General features: G+C 35.0%; 1 protein-coding gene across 8 annotated transcripts in view; it reads right to left on the bottom strand.

Moving 5' to 3' along the window:
* The window catches only part of LOC107663594 (semaphorin-6A-like), an 84,987-nt gene extending 63,884 nt beyond the window's left edge, over nt 1-21,103 (bottom strand). For all 8 annotated transcript variants that reach the window (XM_016453825.1, XM_016453826.1, XM_016453827.1 and 5 more), the window contains exon 1: nt 21,058-21,103. The gene's annotated coding sequence lies outside the window, so the exon portion shown is untranslated. The remainder of the gene's footprint in view (nt 1-21,057) is intronic.
* Nucleotides 21,104-27,772: the final 6,669 nt, after the last annotated feature.

The raw sequence follows: 27,772 nt of genomic DNA, 5'->3' as shown, positions 1-27,772 counted from the left end.
CGGCGCCTATTTATACTATAGTCGCACCGGTAGTGACGTCATGGCTGTCGCCGGCCAACGAGTTGGTGTTTTTTCAATGTATGCTTCAGACACGGGTCACGACGAGGCGTTCCCCATAGTGGCCCCTAGAGGACGCAGTTCGAAGTTCCCATGAAAGGGAACTCAAGATATTTTCATGTTAAATGACACTACAGAGGTTGTCGGGACAATAAATGCCATCAAACCAAACAGGTAAACTCATCTACTAACTAGACGCTTTCAGAGTTTATAATCGCGCTCTTGCAAACTAGGGCTGAGTGAATTTTTCCCGATTTTATCGATTAATTTGAATGTCATGTTTTGCCATGATTACATTTTTTTAAATTGATGAATCATGGTTTTGAATAGACGCTGCAAAAGACGGTCAAACGTGTCCGTCAAGTGCATGTTTACATAGAAAATGCACGTTTTGGCTAAGAAACATTTAGCATTTTTGCATTCAGCAATTTCTGAAAATATAGGATATGCTTAAGACAATATTTGCCTTCATATTTCATGCATCTTTTCTGCAAAGATATTTAGCAACTGAATTTGCTTTACATTTACAGCATGTTGAACTTAATGTGAACAGAACTTTCTTTAACCAGATGGTTCATAAAGAGAACGTTACTTGGATGATGCTGTAGTTAATTTTTAAGTTGACCAGTTAAAAAAAAAAGTTATCTTGAATTGGTTCAATATTCTGAAAAAAAAATCAAGATTTCACCCAGCTCTTAATTCTAAAGGTCTTTGCACACTAACTCCGAAATTTTCGCACGTTAAAAAATAAATACGACCTCTCGCTTCTGTGTTTTCACATCCGTAGCAAGCATTTTGATAGGAAAGGATGACGAATATGAAAAAACTCAGTGTGCGAGGACCTTAACTCAAACTTTCAGGGAAATGTTTTTAAATAAAGAGTAAAGAGTGGTCGGGAGCTGAAAGTTGGTGATGTTGAAGTCGTGTGACCCTGACGTAGTTCATTAATAGTCTACTTTTAGCTTTTTATTTCTGCTGACAGGCTTCGAAATTCATTAGGGTTGTGTTTGTTTTTGAAGATTATCATGATGAACAAAACATGTAAGAATCATACATTTCTGTCGGCCACAGAGCTTATTTTAAGTGAATGGAGAAATCCTTCAAGGGAACCAGAGTAATGCTCGACAGGTTATCACTGCAGCATCGTTTTGTTTTATTGAAGAATACAGATCTTGCAATCACAGAAATAACTGTGGTTAATTGATTTAATGTATAGATGCTTCCAGATTCTGTCCAAATGACTCTAACTGATCGTTAAAGGGTCAGCTCGCCCAAAATGATCATTTACTCACCCTCATGTCATTCTTTATGACTTTATTTCTTCTGTGGAACACTTTGCAGAGGACTTTCATTTCATGGATGAAATAAAAATGAAACATTTCTCACAATATCTGCTTTCAGTGCCCTAATGAATAATAAATATACTTAAATGTATTTGAAATATTATTAAGTATACTACAGTACAAATGCATTTTCATATTTATGTACTTAATAAAATGTCCTGCAATTGTACTTTTAGTATGCTAAGCTGATGTACTTAAAGTCTGATAAATTGGAACAACTAATTGTAATGCACTTTAATTGTGATGAAGCCCAATTAAAGATATACTTAGTATATTTGATTGTGCTAAAGTGGAACTACTGCAAGTACACTTCAGGTACACTTTAAATATATGATATATACATCAAAATAAAAGTTTGTTTTAATGTGAGGAAATAATGACAGAAATAAATGACTATTGTTTACTAAAATGCACTTCGCATAAGTAATACCACCACTAATAATAATGATTTTAAGGAATATTAAACCAAGATATTTTTCATCCATGTTGTACTTTATACAGCTATTTTGTGCAGCATCTTATTTGACAAAAAATAAATTAAAAAATAATAATAACAAAAATAATGCAATGTTTGTTGTAAAACAATTGTTATATTTTCATTTGATTACATTTTAACAATTCAATTCAAATTTATTCGTTTAAATTAAATTTAGGGGAAATTAAAAGAGATTTTATGGAGCCCTAAATTAAACGAGTTTATTTGTGAACAAACAAGTCCTGTTTACATTCATTCTCAAGGGCTAACATAACAAAATATGGTGATAAATATCGATATCATATGATATTGAAAAAAATATAGTGATTGGCTAGCCATAGTTTCAGTGAGAAAACTCATGAAAAATATCATGTAAAAACACACAAAAGAGCAATTTAAGACCAATCCATCTCAATCCAGTGTCATGAAGTCAATGTGAGACAAACACGGATTTAATTCCAGGAATAAATGTTTTTTCCCAGCAGATCTCCTGCCATTAAATGAGCCACACACACAATCTCCACATATTATCATCCCATTCAGCCGCTTTTGTCCACGTCATTTATCATCGTTGACCGAACAGGTCATTCTCTGCCTCCGATAGATGCAGACGTAATATCCGTGAAGATAAGCTCCAGCACGAAGCAGGGTTACGATCGTTAACTAAAACATTAACTAAAATAAAATATAAATAAACATAAACTTATTTTATTTCAGCTAGTTGACATGGCAACTTTTTACTTGATGACTAAAAATGTAATAATTTTTTTTTTTTTTAACTATACAGACATATTTAAGGTAATAAAAATGAAAGAAAAAACATGCAAAAAATTAATTTGCAAAAACAGATAACTCTCTCAAAAATCATGTTTTTCATTGTGCATTCCAATTAATCTCAATCAAACTGCAGTTGGGTTATTTTGATTAGGTTAAAAAATAACTAAAGCATGATTACATAATAAAAAACATGATTTTTTATATATATATATTAAAAATGATACTAAAATAACACTGATACAGACATGAATGATTCCTCAAATCGTGTGTGTAGCAGGATTATTATAATTAACTATAACTAAAACCATAAAAAAATCTTTAACTTGAAATAAAAGCATTTTCAACGTGTACTAAAATAACTAAAACTAAAATAAAAATGTATAAAAAAGCATGTCTACGTTAAAAATAAATATGATAAAAACACAACAAAATTAACAAAACTTTAAAAAGATATGAAAAACAAAAATTAAACTTAATTCAAAATATGAATAACAACTATAATAGTATCTCACTGCTTTTATTTTTGTAAAATCGAGGAATTGCCATTTTGAATAAAACTAGTAACAATAAGACACGTTTTGAGTTTGAATTGTCTTGACTTTTTGAGTTGAACTCTAAAACTGAACGTCAACATTTTGACTTTACATTATTTCTGAACATATAGGATACGTTTAAGACAATATTTGCCTTCATGTTTCATGCATCTTTTCTGCAAAGATGAGAATGTTACTTCAATCATCTTGTAGTTATGTTTTTAATTGACTAGTTAAACATCAAAAAACAGAAATCAAAATCTTGAATCTTCCATCAAACATTCTGAAAATAATCGTGATTATGCCATATTGCATATGACACACTGCCGCTAACTAACGGTCGAGTTAGTGACAGATAAACTTAAGATCAACTGAGTATTTATCTCTGTATTTAAAAAATGTATTTAGTCACCACTTGAGTGTACTACTGTATGAAAGATGGGTTCAAGTGTACTACAAGTGGTGACTAAATACTTTTTTAAATACAGAGATAGTATGTTTTAGTTCATATTCACAGAGTCCCAAAATAGCACAGTTGAGTACACTTGGAGTTTATCTTAAGAAGCACTAAAGAATCATTTTTAGTATATTAAGTACAAAATTAGTGCGTGAAAATAGAGCACTTTAAGTACATTATGGAAGTATAAGATTTTTTTTACCTGGGTACACATGTTTGTATGAGGCAAAACGTGCCAAATATTCGCATCACGCTAGTGTTGGGGGTAACGCAGTACAAGTACCGCGAATTAAGTAATCAGATTACTTTTTCCAAGTAACTAGTAAAGTAATGCATTACTTTTTAATGTACAAATAAGTAAATTAATTTACTTTTTCAAATAAGTAACAGCAGTTATTTTGTTTTCCCAGTTATTGACTGACAGCTGCATGTTGTGCGAAATAGAATTAACAGAACTTTTTTAAAATTAAAAACAAACAAGCAAGCCCAGCCCAGATGAGAAAAAGTAACATAACGCATTACTTTTCGTAAAAAGTAACGCAATTAGTTACTAGTTACTTTTTTAGGGAGTAACACAATATTGTACTGTATTACTTTTAAAAGTAACTTTCCTCAATCAGGGCAATGCATGTGTGCTCAATATTTAAAAAATAGTCAATCTTAAACTTAATTTTTTCCTATTGATTGGATTATTTCAGGTCTACAGCAGCTCTTTCAATCACATCAAAATGTCATTCAGATCAACTCATGTGTTTATATGTAGGTTTTCCGGTCTGATTGAGCCATCCGTCTGATTCTAAAGAATTTTTTATTGCATGTAAGAGTCGCTAATGATTACAAGGTCACATTAAAACTCATATTTATCACCATTGCTCTATAACGCGTTATGAGCCGCATGCTGGTGTAATCTGCTTCACTGTTATTTGTCTAGAAAAATCACACAAATAACACTGCTGTACAAATGGCAAGTAACACACTGAATTTCTGAAGTAGAAACCCAGGTAACAAATTTAGGTTATAAAAACTTTGGGAACATTGTTTTGAAATGTTCTAAAATGTTGAACTGTGCTGTTTTCTTGTTATGAATATGGTTACAAAAACGTTTCTTACAGCATTCTACTAACTTTATTTTCACCCAAAATATAATGTTATTTGAACGCCTATTTTTAATTTTCTAAGAACATTAAAATGTCCTGTTTTCTTGTCATGACTGTAACTTTAAAGGTTACAAAAATGTTCTTTTCAACCAAAATATAATGTACAATTACTGACAGTGCATTCAAACGGGGCTGCATTTCCCAAAAGTGTTATAAGAAAGCATTGATGCTTTTAGGAACAATGCTTATCAGAGGACAGAAAAAAACATATATGTTTGAGTTATTTCACAATAAACAAATTGAAGTTGTAGCCTACATAGGTTGTGCAGTTACATTCATTTAAATTGAAAGTTAAAAGTTTATACTGATCACGTTCTATTCTGTAATGTTAATATACAGTAAATCATACACTGTCAGAATAAAAAGGTTGCATTTTATGCCTGTATCACTGGCAGTCCTTTATGAAAATTAACCATGAGGTGCGTACTTATGCACTATTCTATGACGTTTTGTAGTATAAATAGTGCGAGTAGTGCGTTCACAATGAAACTTCCAAAAAGAAAAAGTGCACTTTAAATACCCGGATGATGCACTTATAAATAACCGAAAAAATGTAGTGTGGAATGTTGAACTGTCTCAGCTTTAATTATGTCGTGAAGGGGGAGGGGCTATCAGACTCCGATTATTAATGACAATATAACCTTATAAAATTCATACACTACATGGTTGAGTACATAGTGTATAGTGCATAATTTGGGACGCAGTTATGGTTTTGCTAAAGTTTCAGTAGTTATAGTATAGTTCCGTAACTCTAGTATTTGTAGATTCCCATGGTTACCACTACAGTAAACATTTTAAGCATGTGTAAACAAAAATATAACCCAATAAGTTGCAACTAAGGCATATTGAATGTTAAAATGCGTTTCATATATAAAGCTACGTGGGTATCATTGCCCATTTTACTCTTAGTAATTTAATAATTTAATGAATTTCATAATGTAAAAGTTCAGTTTAGAAATATCGGTACCGATATCGACGATACTGACCTTTAAAAGTATCGGTATCGTATCGAAAACAAAACAAGTGGTATCGGCCATCCCTACTGAGCAGTGAAGCAGGAAGCAGATCAGGACACACAGGAAGTCCAGACAGCGAACAGCGCTCGTGACGCTCGAGGTCAATCCCAGCGAACGCTGCAGATTAGCATCTCTATCTGAGGGAACAGACGCCCCTCCAGCGCTGCTCCTTTATTTCACTCAACCGGATTAAAGACACTCAATCCGGCAGCGCAGATGATGCTGACCGCGCGCATGTAAGAGAACCCCAGCGGACGATTAGCGCTCATTACATCAGCGAGAGCAGGAGCCTTCCCTTCACGAGTCGGTCGCTCTGAAAGCGTCAGCGTTCCTGTTGAATTCGTTCCTCACATCCCACACAACACATCCATCACACACACTCCACAGACAGCGAGTTATAAATACTACAACCCATCCATGACACTAACAGAAGGCCACCTGCTGTTTTTAATTTTACAATTTTTATTCCTCAGACTTCTGTTGTTTCTATATACAGCTAGGTATAATTCTATTCTCTATAATCCAGGCCATATCTCACCTGAGCAACACATAACACACCTCAGGACTGTACATCTGTAAATAACTGATCAACCTATTGTTTTTTATGCATTACTATAATCTAACACTAAAAGAAAACTTTCTGGATTTTTTGATTGATTTGTATTTTTATTTTTTTATTTACACACTGCTATAAAAACCCAAACACACACAAATGAGGAGCGTCTGTGTTCAAGACTGAATCAATCATTTAATTCCTGTTCATCAGTATTTTAACGTTTTATCGTCTGACTAGAGGCTGAATCAGTGATGATGTCACATCCTTCAGAAAAGGGCTGAATGAATAATACAACAATATGAGAATTAAAGCCATATTTCAGCCACAAATGATCATTCTGTCATCACTTTTTCACCCTCACATTTCTCCAAACCTGTATGACTTTCTTTCTTCTGTAAAAGATGATATTTTGAAGAATGTTGGGAACCAAACAACACTAGACTCCATTGACTTTCACTGTATGGACAACAAACTAAGTCTTTTTCAGATTTGATTGATTAATTAGAATTGAATGTTTTGCCATAATTTGATTTTTTTAAATCAAATCAGAATATAATCAATTCGCTTGACAGTCAGGAATAGCTTGAATCGACTGGACTTTTTGAGTCTAAAACTGAATGTTTTGGCTAAGAAATATTTATAATTTTTCTTATTTTATATGATTTCTGAACATACAGGATATTTTTAAAACAATACTTATTTCATGCATCTTTTATGCAAAGATATTTCAAAAGTGAATTTGTTTCATGCTTACACCATGATGAACGTCATGTGTGAACAGAACCTTCTTTAAACAGATGCTTAATAAAGAGAGTTGTAGTTAGGTTTTAAGTTGACTAGTTAAAGATTTTTTTTTTAAATCAATTAAATGAATCGGTCATTTTTGACCCTGCAGCTCAAAAGCAGTCTTAAGTCGCTGGGGTATATTTGTAGCAATAGCCAACAATACATTGTATGGGTCAAAATTATAGATTTTTCTTTTATGCCAAAAATCATTAGGATATGAAGTAAAGATCATGTTCCTTGAAGATATTTTGTAAATTTCCTACTGTAAATATATCAAAACTTAATTTTTGATTAGTAATATGCATTGCTAAGAACTTCATCTGGACAACTTTAAAGATGATTTTCTCAATATTTAGATTTTTTTGCACCCTCAGATTCCAGATTTTCAAATAGCTGTATCTCAGCCAAATATTGTGCTATCCTAACAAACCATACACCAATGGAAAGATTATTTATTCAGCTTTCAGCTGATGCAATTTCAAAAAAATTTACCCTTATGATTGGTTTTGTGCTCCAGGGTCACATATGTTCTAAATTTTTCATTATTTTTTTGCCTTATCACCCAGCCCAGAGAAATTTCTCACTAACTCTTTAGTAAGGAGAGTAAATGATGTTAGAATGTTGATGTTCTGAGTGAACGACTCCTTTAATGACATGAATTCAGTCCCAGAGATCAATCCTGAACACCTGAAGCGCTCCTCGTTCCTCGTCCTGGAGCCGAATAAAGCAGCTCTTCACACATGGATGGGTATGTGGGTCAGATAGCGTGTTGGGGCCAAACACGGGGGTGATTTGTGGTCAGTAATGGGGCGACCTGAGCTCTTTGTCTCGGGCCCCTCGTCTCGTCTCTCTGGGAGCCTCTTTCTCAACACCCTGCCCATGTGATCCACACTGACGCCTTTGTCCAAAACCTATTGAAAACCAGTCTGAGCCAGGACCACCAATTAGCTGAGCCCCATGGGGTGACACGGCCCCTGAATGCACGGGACCCCGCATACTACTCCCAGCATGCTCTGCATGACAAGATCCACCTTATCTGTCAAACGCTCCTCCGTAAGACGAGCCGTGTGACCGCGAGCGCTCACATAATCACGTGTGATTGTCTTACACATCCACCTCCGTCATCTAGAGCAGTGTTTCTCAACCAGGGGTCCGTGGACCCCTAGTGGTCCTTGACGTAAGGCCAGGGAGTCTGTATAAAGTATGAATTTTTGTATACATTTTGTATATTTTGACATGACATGTTCCCATGAAAGAAAAATCCAATATAGCTGATGATATAATGGCCATGATGATATGGTCAACTAACTTGAATTATACTTGACTGCATTTGTTCCTCACAAAGTCAATTTTGTTTTGGGGGTCGTTGAGGATGGTTCTGAATTGGACTGGGGTCCGGTACACCAAAAGGTTGAGATCCCCTAGTGGTCCTTGACATAAGGCCAGGGGGTCCGTATAAAGTATGAATTTTTGTATACATTTTGTATATTTTGACATGACATGTTCCCATGAAAGAAAAATCCAATATAGCTGATGATATAATGGCCATGATGATATGGTCAACTAACTTGAATTATACTTGACTGCATTTGTTCCTCACAAAGTCAATTTTGTTTTGGGGGTCGTTGAGGATGGTTCTGAATTGGACTGGGGTCCGGTACACCAAAAGGTTGAGATTCGATGATCTAGAGCACTAGATGAGATTACCGGAGGATTCGGCCCTCAACCAGCCACTCAAACACAGAGAAAACACGCTACCAGTGCTGGGAAGGTTACTGTGGAAATGTAACAGGTTACAGATTACAAGTGACCCTATTTAAAATGTAATAAGTAGTGTAATTATTTCAATTACTTTACTAAAGTAATTTTACTCGCCAGACTGATATACTATTTTACACACACACACACACACACACACACACACACACACACATTTACTCAGCTATCTAAATGGGCAAATTGCATAGACATCTGTTGGTTTTTATATAAAACTAAATAAATATAAATACTATAACTATAACTACTACTGCTATAAATTATAAATCCTATAACTTAATCCAGCTAACAGAGAACTAACAACTTTCACTAATGTTTTTTAAAAGTTATGTAAATGTTCTTAAAGTCATGTTTATGGAACGTTCTTGTAACATTATTAATATCTGATATACTTTCTCATAGTGTTGAAAGAAAATATTTGTAGATCATCATCCTCTGAACATCCGTATGCTATTTGTTCTTAAACATTCTAAGAAATGTTTTTGTAACCTTTAAATACAAAAAAGTGGACATTTTAACATTCTTAGAATATTAATAAATAGGGCTGGGTTTTGACACAAATTTCACGATTCGATTTGATTCGATTTACGATTTGATTCGATTCAATTCTATATCGATTATTTTGGATATATTTATATAAGGTACAGTACATGCCAAAGTTTCTCAAGGAAGAAAAAATCTCTCAACTACTCTCGTACGTTACTATAATATTTAAGGTTAAAATGAACTGATTTATATACAAACGCTTAAATTACACTCAAATTAACTTTTTATAATAATAAAGTTACAATTACATAGGCATATTACATAGACAATTACAAAAACATTTAAATGGATTTATTCAAACATAAACATTGAAGAACAGTAAAAAATGATAATGAATATGTAATATGATGCATATATTTAGCAAAATGCTCCTCTCTAGAATTAGTTTCTCTAGCTGACTAACGAGGTTATAGTCACCGAATGTTTTTTTCTGAGGTAAATATGACGTTAAGTGACTCTAATCTCTAATCTGCATTTACCAAAGCATACGACCAAGTAATTCAGTATAATATCAAACTTTTAGTGCTGGAAGCCAGATTCTCACAGTCTTCATTTATTCAAACTGTATGTGATCTAAACACACAAATGAAACGCAGCTATATAACTCTTTTAACGATCATGTTTTCCTCTCTGGATTGTTGACGTTGTCTCTGTGCAATCGCGGTGATTGTTCCTGACACGCCGTGCATTGCAACATGGGAAGTTCCACATGAATCGAGCTCTTGTTAACTGTTTAACCATTAAACAGCAGCTTTCACATTAACTAGCAGCGGCAGTGAAGCGAACAGCCTGCGCTGTAATGAAGCCCTCCGCTCGTTTGATGAGCCTCAATTAAGCCGTGTTTATTTGACACACTGTCACATTCCATACAGACGTCTGGACGATGAACGACTGTTTTCATTACAGTAACCTGGGAATAAAAGGTCCAGAGCAATTAGCATATGCCCCTAGTGGTCCTTGACATAAGGCCAGGGGGTCCGTATAAAGTATGAATTTTTGTATACATTTTGTATATTTTGACATGACATGTTCCCATGAAAGAAAAATCCAATATAGCTGATGATATAATGGCCATGATGATATGGTCAACTAACTTGAATTATACTTGACTGCATTTGTTCCTCACAAAGTCAATTTTGTTTTGGGGGTCGTTGAGGATGGTTCTGAATTGGACTGGGGTCCGGTACACCAAAAGGTTGAGATTCGATGATCTAGAGCACTAGATGAGATTACCGGAGGATTCGGCCCTCAACCAGCCACTCAAACACAGAGAAAACACGCTACCAGTGCTGGGAAGGTTACTGTGGAAATGTAACAGGTTACAGATTACAAGTGACCCTATTTAAAATGTAATAAGTAGTGTAATTATTTCAATTACTTTACTCTTAAACATTCTAAGAAATGTTTTTGTAACCTTTAAATACAAAAAAGTGGACATTTTAACATTCTTAGAATATTAATAAATAGGGCTGGGTTTTGACACAAATTTCACGATTCGATTTGATTCGATTTACGATTTGATTCGATTCAATTCTATATCGATTATTTTGGATATATTTATATAAGGTACAGTACATGCCAAAGTTTCTCAAGGAAGAAAAAATCTCTCAACTACTCTCGTACGTTACTATAATATTTAAGGTTAAAATGAACTGATTTATATACAAACGCTTAAATTACACTCAAATTAACTTTTTATAATAATAAAGTTACAATTACATAGGCATATTACATAGACAATTACAAAAACATTTAAATGGATTTATTCAAACATAAACATTGAAGAACAGTAAAAAATGATAATGAATATGTAATATGATGCATATATTTAGCAAAATGCTCCTCTCTAGAATTAGTTTCTCTAGCTGACTAACGAGGTTATAGTCACCGAATGTTTTTTTCTGAGGTAAATATGACGTTAAGTGACTCTAATCTCTAATCTGCATTTACCAAAGCATACGACCAAGTAATTCAGTATAATATCAAACTTTTAGTGCTGGAAGCCAGATTCTCACAGTCTTCATTTATTCAAACTGTATGTGATCTAAACACACAAATGAAACGCAGCTATATAACTCTTTTAACGATCATGTTTTCCTCTCTGGATTGTTGACGTTGTCTCTGTGCAATCGCGGTGATTGTTCCTGACACGCCGTGCATTGCAACATGGGAAGTTCCACATGAATCGAGCTCTTGTTAACTGTTTAACCATTAAACAGCAGCTTTCACATTAACTAGCAGCGGCAGTGAAGCGAACAGCCTGCGCTGTAATGAAGCCCTCCGCTCGTTTGATGAGCCTCAATTAAGCCGTGTTTATTTGACACACTGTCACATTCCATACAGACGTCTGGACGATGAACGACTGTTTTCATTACAGTAACCTGGGAATAAAAGGTCCAGAGCAATTAGCATATGAAAAATGTGGAGTTATACAGATAAACGCCTGCGAGCGGAAGCAGATATTGAGTTTCTGAAGAACCAACCGGATGGTTCTTAAAATAAAGGCTCTTTAATGGCATTGATGATTCCATGAAGAACCTCTTTATAGGTTCTGAAAGGACCTTTGGGGAAGCAAAAATTTTGCTTTTTATGGCAAAACCCCCTTTTTAGGAGTGTTGAGTCATTAGACTGATTCAAATTGTGAGTTTGAGACTGTTTTTGAGTCTTTTTGACTGAAGGAATCAGTTAGAGAGTCATTTGTTCATGAGGTTCACTCCACTGTTCAACTAGACCAGTGTTTCTCAACCAGGGGTCCGTGGACCCCTAGTGGTCCTTGACGTAAGGCCAGGGGGTCTGTATAAAGTATGAATTTTTGTATACATTTTGTATATTTTGACATGACATGTTCCCATGAAAGAAAAATCCAATATAGCTGATGATATAATGGCCATGATGATATGGTCAACTAACTTGAATTATACTTGACTGCATTTGTTCCTCACAAAGTCAATTTTGTTTTGGGGGTCGTTGAGGATGGTTCTGAATTGGACTGGGGTCCGGTACACCAAAAGGTTGAGATTCGATGATCTAGAGCACTAGATGAGATTACCGGAGGATTCGGCCCTCAACCAGCCACTCAAACACAGAGAAAACACGCTACCAGTGCTGGGAAGGTTACTGTGGAAATGTAACAGGTTACAGATTACAAGTGACCCTATTTAAAATGTAATAAGTAGTGTAATTATTTCAATTACTTTACTAAAGTAATGTAACTGATTACATTTGATTACTTACACATGCTTATACGATAACTATTTTATTTCCTATTTAGGTTTATGTTTATCATGCTTTATTTTTTAAGATTAACTGTTTTTTCCAAAGCATTATTAGATGCCAGTGTTTCCTGTCATAACTATACAAAGATTTGATTTCAAAAACAGTATATCATAGCTATTAAACTATTTCTTCTTACAGTTTTAAATCTGTATTTAACCTTTTTTATTTAACCAGAACAATCTCAAAGTAAAAAGAGGTGCTAAAGTCTGATTTTGTGGTGGCTGTGCTTTAAAAATATTTTTTTAGAATCTTAATTGAAGTGATGAAGGATTGTGAAAGTCTGACAGTAATCAGTGCTGAGTTAAGGTTAACCCTGCCTGCTTTACATGTTTCAAAATGATTATCAGTTGAAAACATTTGTTAGAAATTTAGAAAAGTAATCAAAAAAATGAAAACTTCTGCGACAGCACAGCAAGCCAAAATCACGTACAACCACAATACAGAAAATAATACAAAATCTCTACTGGCTGACATATTTCTACCAGTTTATTTTGTCCACTCCTTGTTGAGAAACTGAAATAACATCAACGTGTGAAAAATGATAAATGACAGAAGGTAAATCATGTAAACGGGCCAATCACACACAATCTCACCTGCAGTTTGGCTTTAATGTCAAACTTTAATGAAATACAGCTGATCCTCATCATAGTCCCGGGCTGACTGACCTCCATCCTCGTGACCTTTGACCTGCTTTAGCATGTGGGAATGTGGCGTTACTGTGGCGTGTTGCTGGAAGACATGCGGCTATTCAGCGGCTGATGGAAACATCCATTAAACGGATGTATGTTCCTGCTGCTGCTGTTTAATGAAGCCTCTGAATAATTGCACCATGATTCTTCTTTTGCTTTAGAGCTCATTTAATTCTGAACCAGTGCGGTTGGGGTCAGATAGATGGTCTCTCTCTCTTCAGTATATTTAACCCAAATAAGAGGAAACGTTTCAGTCAGACAGGTTTCTGAAGGTCTTGCGTTTGATTATTACAAGGTCTGAAGATGAGAAACCAGACAGACACCACTTCCTGTGGCCTCGCGGGTCAAATGTTTTGTCTTTCTGAAAGGACCTTTGGGGAAGCAAAAATTTTGCTTTTTATGGCAAAACCCCCTTTTTAGGAGTGTTGAGTCATTAGACTGATTCAAATTGTGAGTTTGAGACTGTTTTTGAGTCTTTTTGACTGAAGGAATCAGTTAGAGAGTCATTTGTTCATGAGTCAGACTCCACTGTTCACACTGTGGTCATTAAACTGATTCAAACTGTGGGTTTGAGACTGTTCGGGAGTCTTTTAGACTGATTCATTACAGTGAATCAGTTAGAGAGTCATTTGTTAATTATTCAGACTCCACTGTTCACACTGTGGTCATTAAACTGATTCAAACTGTGGGTTTGAGACTGTTCAGGAGTCTTTTTGACTGATTCATTACAGTGAATCAGTTAGAGAGTCATTTATTGATTCAGACTCCACTATTTACACTGTAGTCATTAGACTGATTCAAACTGTGGGTTTGAGACTGTTCAGGAGTCTTTTTGACTGATTCATTACAGTGAATCAGTTAGAGAGTCATTTATTGATTCAGACTCCACTATTTACACTGTAGTCATTAGACTGATTCAAACTGTGGGTTTGAGACTGTTTGTGAGTCTTTTAGAATGATTCATTACAGTGAATCAGTTAGAGAGTCATTTATTGATTCAGACTCCACTATTTACACTGTAGTCATTAGACTGATTCAAACTGTGGGTTTGAGACTGTTTGTGAGTCTTTTAGAATGATTCATTACAGTGAATCAGTTAGAGAGTCATTTGTTGATTTGTCAGACTCCACTATTTACACTGTAGTCATTAGACTGATTCAAACTGTGGGTTTGAGACTGTTTGTGAGTCTTTTAGAATGATTCATTACAGTGAATCAGTTAGAGAGTCATTTGTTGATTTGTCAGACTCCACTATTTACACTGTAGTCATTAGACTGATTCAAACTGTGGGTTTGAGACTGTTTGTGAGTCTTTTAGAATGATTCATTACAGTGAATCAGTTAGAGAGTCATTTGTTGATTTGTCAGACTCCACTATTTACACTGTAGTCATTAGACTGATTCAAACTGTGGGTTTGAGACTGTTTGTGAGTCTTTTAGAATGATTCATTACAGTGAATCAGTTAGAGAGTCATTTGTTGATTTGTCAGACTCCACTATTTACACTGTAGTCATTAGACTGATTCAAACTGTAGGTTTGAGACGGTTTGTGAGTCTTTTAGACTGATTCATTACAGTGAATTTGCTCATGATTCAGACTCCACTGTTCACACTGTACTCTTTTTGACTGATTCATTAGAGTGAATCAGTTAGAGAGTCATTTGTTCATAATTTGTGACTCCACTGCTCAAACTGTACACTCTTCAAAATAAAGCTTCTTTTTCTTTCTTTTATAAGATCTGGACTCCATCACATGGATCCGTGTGTTCATGTGGATCGCTGTAGATGATCATCACCTCACGCAAAGACGAACCGTGTCATTACGTCCTGAAAGCTCACAGCAACATGCACTGAACACCACAGAAACTCCCTGAAATCAAGCCCTGAATCAGACACCTTCATCGGACGCATCCGAGCGCCATCTGATCTGCAGAACACAGGAGCTGCGCTGAGCTTCATCTGACGCTCCTCATGAAGCTCAATGACTGAGACGCTCTTGAGTTTCCAGAGACTCAGAGACCAGCAGATCAAGAGCCGGTTCTGCTGAGCATCAGATCAATATTTGTTAAATATGATGAAAATTATATAAACTAAATAATATTTTATAAAGGTAATCAGTCTGTATGTAAGATCTTTAAACCTTCAAGGCATTTAAATCTGTGGTCAAAATAAATTCACTTTCAAATAAGTCAGTCAAGTAAACATTAGGAACAAACTTTGCTTTTCTAGTTAAAAAAAATTGAAATTAGAGTTGTATGAATTGAGTTGGTAAACAGAATGCAGAATGTGAAATAAATTGAATTTGAAATTTATTTCAAATTCTGCATTCTGTTTACCAACTCAATTCAAATTCAGGAAGTGAACTAATTTAAGAGCCATTGATCTGAATTTCGAATAGAGACGCTAGGTACTGTTCATACAGTATATGCTGCTGTGAATGTGTTACTGAAGAGCTGGTATTACATTTTCTGCCTGCAAATGGTTAAAGTTGGCATAAAACAAAAGAAGAACCAGAACTTTTCATCCGTATTGTGACGTACATCTGAATATAGCAATTATTGACCAAGAACAAATATGGGGTGGGAATTGATTCATGCATCGGTTGTTGATTGGGTGTTGAGATGTGGGCGTGGCTTTCTAATGTGTATGCAAATGAGCATGCGCTCAATGGGCGGGGCTTAAGAGCACTAAAGATCCAGTTATGACACCAAGGTCAGAACATTCTGAAAAACTGAAATATGCATGCATGAATCATTCATAATCAGATCAATAACATGCATTTAAAACATAGACAGGTTCATTTTCATTTCATACCGACTTTAAACCATTAATGCTGAGATTAGTAGCAGATGTCTTGTTCTTCTGTAACATAAAACCAAGTCGAATAATTAAAACAATCCTTGTGTTGATATAAAAGAAGTGAAAACTCAGTGACACACAACATCCACTGTCAATTTACTAACAACTGACACGCTTCTCCAAACCATTCTGGAGTACCGCAGTGATGAATGAAGGCATTCCACAGTCACGCCGTCTTATCATGAAGCGCTGTTTGTTTTAGCTCGTAAAGACGGGCCGCAGACGAGCGATCAAACACAGGTGCGCCGTGGCTCCAAATGTAGGTCAGCTGTTGGCGTATATCTGGAGACTGTTGCTGCAACCCTTAAAATTAGCTGTGCGACATGCAACAACACAAGATAGACGACTGGCTGTTTGCTGACGATGGCTTTTCTCTTATCAAGTTGAAATGGAGATGCGGGAGGTTTGTGAAATTCTACAAGCGGCTACCGTTCAGTCTTTCTGTGAATCATCAGGAGGAATAAACAGCTGCCCCTGTGACGAAGAACAGACGATTGTGAGGTAGAAACAGCAGCACAGAGAGTCTCATGGGAGGCACATGTGTAACAGATCTGCATCTGTTCTTCTTTTGGCAGAGGAAGGAAACACTGGTGATAAGTGCTCCTGCGTCGCTCCTGATGGACCGGTCCGGTCCGAGCCCGACACTGGGAGCCTTGTGGTCGCAAAATGCCACATGGATGCAATTTGTTCCTTCCGTGTGGCATGAATGATGATGAACGTCTGCAGAGTCTCAGTCGCTGCCGCCGTGTGTTTACATGCTCGCGGAACGGCAGGAAAAGCTTCATCACAGAGCTAACAAGAATAACAAAACATATGCAAACAAATCAGTGAGATTATGTGCAGTGAGATGCCGGCCGCTAATCCACCGATAAAACCCTTCAGATGAGTATCAGCCTGAGGAACTGAACTGAACGTTCTTTGAACGTTTTAAAAAACTTATGCAAACATTGAGGGAATATTACTTTTAATGTTCTCTGAATGTTCAAGTAGTAACATTTAAAAAAACGTTAGATGGACACCCAAATGAAACATTTCAGAATTTTTTTTTTTAATCGTTTTAAGAACATTATTAAAGACTAATAACTACCCAGCTAATACAAATACGTTCTAAGAATGTGTTGCCAATATTTACACTGCAAAAAATGCTTTTCTTACTTAGGTTTTTTGTCTTGTTTCCAGCCAAAATATCAAAAAATTCTTAAATCAAGAAGGGTTTTCTAGACAACTAAAAATTATTGTCTTGTTTTCAGAAAAAAACAAGTCAAAATTAAGTGAGTTTCTGCTTAGAACAAGCAAAATAATCTGCCAATGGGGTGAGCAAAATAATCTTACTTCAAACAGAAAACAAGATTATTTTGCTCACCCCATTGGCAGATTATTTAGCTTGTTTCAAGCAAAAACTCACTTAATTTTGTCTTGTTTCCAGCCAAAATATCTAAAAATTCTTAAATCAAGAAGGCTTTTCTAGACAACTAAAAATTACTGTATTGTTTTCAGAAAAAAACAAGACAAAAAATCTAAGTAAGAAAAGCATTTTTTTGCAGTGTATTTGCGTTCGCAAAGTTTAATCGCAGCATATAATCATTGCAGTTAATAGTGTTCACCGTCTGTTTGATTACGTGTCATTTGTAACTAACTGCATGATTTTTACTGTACATTTCTGCTATAGTCACCACTGTAACCTACTCCTAAATATAATGTAGAAACTTAATATTTTCTGTAAAGCTGCTTTGCAACAATTGGTATCGTGAAAAGCGCTTTACAGATTAAATTGAATTGAATTGCATGTTCTCTGAACACTCAAAATGTCCTTTTTTTAATGTTTAAAAAAGTTTTTCTTGGTTATATAAATGTTATGGGAACATTACATTTGATCGTTTTCCAGATATTATGGGAATGTTACTTTTAATGTTCTCTGAATGTTCTAAAACAAATAGTAACATTTTAAAAATGTTAGAAAGATGTCCAACTGTAACATTTCAGAAAAAAAGTTCCATGAATAATGTATAAATAATGTTTTTGTGCTAACATTTTGAGACAATTATTAAAAAAAAAAAAAACAGAAACTCCAAAAACCATAATCTGAATATTCAAAATGTCTAGTTTAAAAAAAAAAGAAACATTTCTTTTTAGCATTTTCAAACATCATGGGAACGTTACTTTTGAATGTTCTTTGAACGTTCTGAAACTAGTAGTAACATTTAAACAACGTTGACGAACATCCAACTCAACATTAGCAAAAAAACATTCCATGAACAGTGTATAAATAATGTTTTAATGTTTTGAGAACATTATTAAAGACCAGATAACTCCACCCAAAAAATATGTTCTAAGAATATTCTGCTAACATTTCATTAACATTATTTCTGAATGTTCTCTTGAATGTCCAGTTCTCTAAATGTTTAAAAAACTTTTTTCTTTGGTTATGTGAATGTTAAAGTCAACATTAGCGGAACGTTCCATTTTATTATGTTGAAACATTAATGGAACGCTACTTTTGAATGTTCTCTAAACCATCTTAGACAAACATCCAACTGAAATACATGAGAAAAATGTTCCATGAATGATGTATAAATTATGTTTTTGAATGAACATTACTAACAAAGTTAACAGACCAGATAACTTTGAACGAACATTCTGTTAATCCTCCTCCTGCTCCTCAGAGATGATCTCATGAAGTTCAAAGACGCAGACTCGCTTCAGAGAGTTTCATGTGTTTGTAGTTCAGAAGCTCAGGTCAGTAATTCACAGCGGGATGACAAACGTCTCCATTCAGAGAGTTGAGAATATCTCATGATTAAAGCCTCAGATTCCCTAAAAACAACCACAGCGAGGTGAGGATCTACGGGCAGCGCTCAAATCTTCATGTACTCGCCCTCATGTTGATCCAAACCTGTATGACTCCACAACAGAAGATATTTTGAAGAATGTCTCAGTGTTTTTTTCCACATAATGAAAGTCAATGTTTGGTTTCCAAGGCTCTTCAAAATATTTACTTCTGTGTTCCACTCAAGAAAGAAAGGCGTACAGGGTTGGAACGACATGAGGGAGAGTAAATGATGACAGAATGATAATTTTAGGTGAACTATTCCTTTAAAACAAGTAATGAGCCTGAGCTTGACAACAGTTACAGAATCCAGAGTACAGCAGCATAAACATATTTGTTCAGAGATTAAAATGATCCTATAACCATGCCGTTAATATGAAGGAATTTTCTGCATTGGTCTTTCACAGGTGTTTTATCTGTATTTTTAAATTGTGCATTGTGTTAGTTTTAGGGTTAACTCTTGTATTATGTTCAAATAATTCTGCATACGAAATTTATGTTTACCAAAAAACCCAGAATGTATGATAAAAAAAACTTTTCTTTTTCAAAAAACATGAACTATTTCTAAATAGTAAATCTAAAAAGAAAATGTCACAAAAAATAGTAATTCCTACAACTCAATTTGACCCACAACATAATACAGGGTTAAGGAAATGTCTGTAAACTTAACAGATAATGTTCTGGCAGGAAAATACCAGTACCTTCTCAGTGGGTTTTTTTTATTCTTAAAATGCAGGACAAGCGAGACGAGCAATAATCAGACTATCAGTCTGTGTCTGTACATGATTGTCCAGCGTGGCCCCTTTAAGCAGCTCTGCTGGTCTGTAACGTCCCATGGCCCCTCACACACACACACACACACACACACACACACACTGGCACAATGTTCAAGCTGCTCTTTTCTTTACAATGTAAGTGAATGGGGACTAGGGCTGTTGAGCTCCAAAATAACAAGAAGGACCACAACAATTTCATTGAAAAAAGCACACACACACACACACACACACACACACACACACACACCAACTGTGTTTCAGCCTGAAACTATGGCAACAGAATAAGAAAGCAGTAGCCATGATTAATAGATGAGAGAGGCAGTGCCAAACGCCGGCCTGGGGACGACCAACAGCAGACAATGAGATTAACAAACACTATTTTATTCTGAGCCTCCAAACCCAAGCGCTCACCGCTGAGACGGACTAAACGCTGCTGTCCTGCCCAAACAGATGCCGTTTCATTGCTACTGGAGAAGTCTGTCGGATTGCGTTCATTTAGGAATGAAGAGGTAGAAACGGCTGACACGGACACACCCTACATGACCTCCGGGCTCAAAGGAGAGCGACCGGCTTCACAAACCTCCAGACGAGGTTTCGCACTGATGTGATGTTCTTCAGTATCTGAACACAGTTCTGCTTTCACTAAGTCTAACGTGACTGAGACTTAAACCTGTTAGAGACACTGGAGATACAGTAATACTCAAGAATAAGAACAATACTAACTTCATGCATCAGAAGCAAATGACCGAATCACATCATATCCATCAGACTGTGTTTATATTTGTCCGTGCATTCAGAAAATACACGCAAAACTGCAACAATCACACATTTGTTCCGTTGCAATGACATGTATCTCCATGTCAGCCGCTTATTACTGATGAGTGCAATTACTTAAATCAGTAAAGCACGGAGACGCTGTTTGTTCTCCGTCACACCCTCGTATTCCACACTCGCATTCAGCTGATGAATGAGTTTATAAACGCGCATTAGAGAAGTTTAGCGGAGTGACGTCACCAGCCCTCCGCGCCGCAGATCAAAGTAACGCGGCACAGAAAGAAACAATATATCGCTCTAAACATCATCATCATCATCATCATTGTCATAAACGGAGCGGCTCTCGCTCAACTTCAAGCGCTATTCTCATGTACGTACCGCGTGTGACAGCGTCTTCACATCGAAACATGATTTCAGTGAGAAAACATCTAAACACACGCTGAAAATTCAGTATAGTTCCTGATACTTTTTGAATATCTTGTTAGTCACACGTGATTGCACAGTAAATAGATAGATGCTTTAAACCCAGACTTCCTGTCGTCGCTTGTCTGTTTCCTGTATGTGGATTTGTAGCATGTCACACACACACACACACACACAGCAGCTGTCACACACACACACACAGCAGCTGTCACACACACACACACACACACACACACACACACAAGCAGGGAGGAGCCTCAGACCTCAGAGCTTTTGTTTCTTCGGAGCTGCTGTCAGACGCGCATCTTCACCAGCACTGTCACACTGTGTGTGTGTGTGTGTGTGTGTGTGTGTGCGTGCGTGCGTGTGTGTGTGTTTACTTCATAATTAAGGCAACACAAGCACGTGGAGTCACTCAGAATAAAGCTTCATCCAGACTCAAAAAACTCACACTGTTATTTCTATTAGCAACTATTGCAAGCACCTTTTATGCTATTATTTCATTTTCTAATATTATTTATTAGTTATAAATTATATATATACATACACACACACACACACAGACACACATATATATATATATATATATATATATAATTTAATTATATATTAATTATAATTAATATAATTTATATAGGTATTATTTATTTCATTATCTTTTTTAGTTTTATTTTATTTGTGTAGCTACATTGATGGAATAATCATATCTTATAGCATATATAATAATATTGCATCAATGTACATTATTAGAACTGTGCATATTACTAGAATTGTATGTCTTATAGACTACATATTAATATAGTATACATTAATATTGCATCAATATGCACAATTATAATTGTGTATATTGATGGAATATTCATATCTTATACTCTATATATTATTATGCATTAACATATATTAATATCGTGTCAATATACACTATTACACACAATCACATTTTATAGCCTAAATATCAATGCATCAAAATGAAAATGAATTAAACTGACGGAATATTCATATTTTTACCCCATGTTTTAATATATACCAACATTTCATCAATATACATAATTAGAATAGTGCATAATGGAATATTCATATCTAATATACTATATATTATTAATATTATTATATATTAATATTGAAACAATATACACAAATAAATGTGTGTATATTTATGGAATATGAATATCTTATATTCTATATTAATATATACTAATATTGCATCAATATACATAATTATAATTGTGATTATTAAATTGAATATTCTTATCATAAAACCTATATATTAATATTTATACACTAATATTGCATCAATATGCAAAATTAAAACTGTGTATATTGGTGGAATATACATATCTTATACTCTATGCATTATTATACATTAACATATATTAATATTGCATCAATACATACAATTATACACAATCATATTTTATAGCCTATATTAATATCAGTACACCAAAATTAAATTTATTTATATAGATCGAATATTCATATACTGTATATTTACCCCATGTTATAATATATGCTAATATTTCATCAATATACATAATTAGAATAGTGCATAATGGAATATTCACATCTAATATACTATAAATTATTATTATATATGAATATTGCATCAATATGCACAAATAAATGTATCTATATTTCTGGAATATTCATATCTTATAGTCTATATTAATATATTATATAGTAATATTGCATCGATATACATAGATATACAATACGATATACATTAGAACTCTGCATATTAAATTGAATATTCTTATCATAAAACCTATATATTCATATTTTTATACTAATATTGCATCAATATGCACAATTAAAATGATGCATACTGATAGAACATTCATATTTTATAGACTATATAATATAATATAATATATATTAATATTGCATCATTATACACAATACAAATATTATAACCTATTAATATATAGTGCATATGGCATCAAGTAAAAGAAAATCTAAATAAAAAGTGATTAGAAATCATATTATACTATCATACTAATGAAGTAGCCTAAATTGAAATTGAATTGTGTGTGTGTGTGTGTGTGTGTGTGTGTGAGAGAGAGAGAGAGAGAGAGGGGATCTGAAGCGAGACGCTCGGGGCCTCACGCTCGTTGTGTGTGAGAATCAGCGCTCCGGTGGTCCTGTCATCATCCAGCACACTGTGACCCCTGAAACAAACCTCCATTCACACACATCCACACTTCCACTCGCTCTGAATCACGAGAGGCTCGCAGGCCCACAGCTCTATATAATGATGTGTTGCACGCTGTGTTTATATGCTACAGCGCCGTGTTACTGTACTGCATCATTACTCTGTCAGTCAGGCCACATATATCTACATCCAGTAATTAGAGGGTGTAGCGCTGCTTATATAATGACAGGTCATTTCACAAAGCCTGAATCATGAGATACCATATCAAGCGCAAAGATGAAGACCAAACCTAAAGCACATAAACATTCTACCTTTGACATGATGTGGTGAAACTACACAGAATCTGCTGTTTGGGTTTAACTATCATTCACAAAGAAAACTACAATTTGATTAAAAACAGGTGCAAAAAAACTCAAATTCAAGCAAAATGCTTAATAAGTGATTCAGAAGGAGGTTGCATGAAAAACTACAGTTAAAGTCACAGATATTATACAGTACAATGAACTGCTGATGCTATGCTTGAATCTGAAACAATTGAATCTCTCGGCATCCTATTGTTTGCTGTTTAATTCATGTAACTGCACTTATGAGGGTTTTATTTGCATCACATTCATGTGATATTTGATATTCACAGAAGTGTTTATGTTTGCATTTCCGTGCAGCTTTATAAACTAATGATAAACAGTACATTCTCACCGCAGCCTGTGCAAAACAAACACGACTCAATGGAACAGAAGTGAAACATTACTGAATAATAATAATATATTCTCTTTCAGCTTTCCCACTGGCTACTGAATCATCCTGCTTTATTCGATCCGTCAGATGTTTAAACTAAAGCCAGGAGCGCTTTGAGGTTTTTTACAGTCACTGAATCATATTTATGATTTTGTCCAGCAACAGGTAATTCATCTATCCACAAAAAAGTCTGCGCTTCTTTCTTCTTTTGCGCATTCTTTCGCCGCAGCAACATAAAAATAATTGTCGAGGCTGGTTAGGTGTCGTTCAGTCCAGTTTGAGTCTTTTTAATAATATAAAAATGTGTTTTTATGATCATTTAACTTGCTAATATAATATTACTACAAATCCCTTGTCATTAAAAGTGTAATTTTTTAGTGGTTTTTAAATGTTATGATACTGATTTTATAATGTCTAAATATAAATCCAAAAGCAGAACACGTGAAAAGGATTGTATTAGGGAGTGGATGCTATGCTGCCATTGACTGGTTATAGTGGGAATATCATGTCATTATAGTGTTTTCCAACAGGTGGCAGAAACCTTCCATTTAAGCATGGCACATTTTCCATGGTTTATCTCCATTACAAAAAAAAATCATAATTAAAGTTAATTTTGCATATATTGATCTAATTTTATATTAATTTATACAAAAAATAATAATTTTGAGACAAATTTAAAAAATACTATAATCGAAGCTTACCAGTGTTTCTTATTTGTTGTCTTTAATCAATGTGAAACTAATTTTTTTCTAAATCATACCCCCAACTTTTGAATGGTAGCGTATCACGCTTTCCACAAAAATATTGTGCAGCACAACTGTTTTCAACATTGATAATAATCAGAAATGTTTCTTGAGCAGTAAAGCAGCATATTAGAATGATTGTGACACCTCGAAGTATGTGTGTATTTAATTTAAGTGTGTGTGTGTGTAATTATTAGTAATTCAAATTAATATTAAACATTTCAATTAAAAATGAAAGCAAGTTCTATTATATAAGTTGCATAAAAGAGAGGCAAATGGAGTATTTTGGCCTGCTCTTCAGCAGAACTGCGTCAAGCCATGAATAAGTCACACACTTCTGACTCGAGGGCTGTAACAGACAGTGACAGTCGAGGAACCGTGGGCTCAGGCCATCTTTGGGGAGCAGCTGCCCCTTCAACAGCGCGTCTGCTGAAATAATGAGAGCTGATGAGGCGCTGGAGCCCTAAATACACATTTGCATGGCTCTGCGGCTCTGAAAGGTTAGATGTAGGTAAACCTGCTGGTATAGTGACAAGCACTGAATAAATAATCGCCCCAGCGCTGGCACACCATAGTGCTCATCAATTTTTCAGCCATGCATCGCAGTTACTTACTGGCTATGCATGCGAGTATGAGAGAGTCCAACGTTATCTGACTATTCAGAGCTCGCATTTCTTATTCATCATATCCTGCTAGAAAGACAGTTTCTGTTCTGTGCTCGCTGACCTTCAGTCGGGTCAGTTGAAGAATCCAGCAGTGCTTATTTACCCGCGAGAGAGCCAGCAGATTCCTAGATGCACAGTCTCGCCGGCCTGAGAAGCAGGAGCGCAGGCGAGTCCGATCGTGTCTCACAGATGTTTACGAGCACTGAGAACAGGTCAGTCTCCGTGACAGAGTCTGGAGGACTGTGAGTCCGATTGTGTTTGTGCACAAGCGTTTCACGTCTGATTTCTCCTCTGAAACAGATGCTTTCCGAGCCAAATCTGAGCACATCATTTACTGCCATACATGCTCAGAAAAAAAGGCACTGGGGGGGTTGCACCTTCTCAAAAGGTACACTTTATGTACTAGTATGGACACTTTAGGTACAAAGGAAGGTGTACCTTTTCAAAGCTTTTATGCCCTTTTTTTCTGAGAGTGTATCACATGAATAAAACAATATGTGCATGAAAGCAGTGTTTGTCATTCCTTCAAAGCGAAGCATGTAAATGTAAAAAAACAAATATTTACAATATCAAATATTCATAATATTTGAAGTATACTGAATTAAATTTGGTGTTGAAGCTATTTTCACTCAGAAATTGTTAGTCAATTTTACACATAATTACAAAAACAGCAAGTAAATAAGAAATGTTGATGTAGAAAACTGAAGTCCGACTCATCAACAAACGACTCTCGAACTGATTCACTGCAATGAATCGGTCAAAAAGGCAGAGAAATTACATACTATTAGATAAAATGAATAATAATAGCAATTTGTAATATTAGAAAACAGTGAAATATAGTCCAACCGAATATTTTTTTTCATTCATACTAGTAAACCCACTTCACTGCGTCCAGTACAGCGTTCTTCATAATTTAAGAGCTCAATGTTTGTGTGTAAATATATTCAGCTCTCCTCATTAAACAAACGAGCTTTGCTTCAGCAGCTGGAGAACTGATGCACGCAGATGGAACGTGTGAAGAGATTGAACTCGTTCAAGAATGAATATAGCTCATAAATAAGCAGAGCATCAGACGTGAGGGACCTAGATACATAACACCCAGCGTAATCACAACACAGCGAGCGGCTCCATTCTGTGTCATGAGTTGTTCCCAGCTAACAGGAAACATTCTCGAACGGTCTGCTAGGATTCTCTCAGAATGTTTGTTTAAGGTTATCTGGCCTTTAATAATGTTCTCAGAATGTTAATTATACATCATATACACCATCATTTACATATATACATATGGATTTTTTTTTTTTTCTGAAACATTTATTTGGACGTTTGTCTAATGTTTTTTTTAAATGTTACTTGTTTCAGAACGTTCAGAGAACATTCAAAAGTAACATTCACATAATGTTTGCAAAATGATACAATTCCTTCGATGTTCATATAACCAAGAAAATCCATTTATAAAACATTTTCAAAAATGGATGTATCATTGAGATTATAGTTTTATTGATATTTTGAATCAGTTTTTAATTTTAGTTAAAGCTTTAATTTTTTGTAGTTTTAGTTTTTTTATTCATGTTGATATCGTTTTTATTCATTTTTATTTCACTTTTAGATTTAGTTAGGTTAGTTCATCAAGTTAAACTAGTTATTTATTTTATTTTATATTTTACTTAATGTTTATTTTATTTCAAGTAATGATTTTTTGATACAACATTTTGAATAAGCTTTTAGTTTTAGCATTTTAAATTTTAAAGTTTTTTTTTGTAGTTATTGTTTTAAATGTCTCTATAATTTTAGTTTTTACATATTATTTTACTTCAGTTAACATGCATTATTTTCAAGAAAAAATAACAACATTTTACTTGGTTTTACCTTAAAATGGTTTTATAATTATTTCAGTTTTAGTTTTAGATATTTTAGTACAAGTTTGACTAAATTAAAATGTTGCCTTGCTGAAATAAACTAGCTTTTGATATTTTATTATATTTAAAGAAACACATTGTTTTTAGTTTTAGTTAACTATAAGCTTCAGAAATAAGGTAACGAGAACATGGCAGACGGTTCTTAGTGTTCTCTGGGCCTGATGTTGTGCTGAGTCCTGCAGAAGAGCAGGTGATGGACAGATGACGGAGGAGGAAGGGCGCTCTGACCTCCTCATCCTCTTCCTGGATGCTGCTGGAAAGCCCTTCAGGAAGAGGGTGTAGCTAATGGGATGGATATCCGGATCCTCCCTGTTTTTCCTTCCAGAGCCATTGTTCCCACAGCCTCGCTCACCTTCGGAGGACGCGCTGTTCTACTGCCGAACGACGCAGGAGATATGAAGAGACAGAAACCCCTGCATGATATGAAGACACTCACACACACACACACACACACACACACAC

This window comes from Sinocyclocheilus anshuiensis, unplaced genomic scaffold (assembly GCF_001515605.1).
Source record: "Sinocyclocheilus anshuiensis isolate Anshui unplaced genomic scaffold, SAMN03320099.WGS_v1.1 scaffold2586, whole genome shotgun sequence".
Classification (NCBI taxonomy): Eukaryota; Metazoa; Chordata; class Actinopteri; order Cypriniformes; family Cyprinidae; genus Sinocyclocheilus; species Sinocyclocheilus anshuiensis.
The sequence above is the reverse complement of the archived record's forward strand: the minus strand, read 5'-3'. Positions and strand labels throughout refer to the sequence as shown.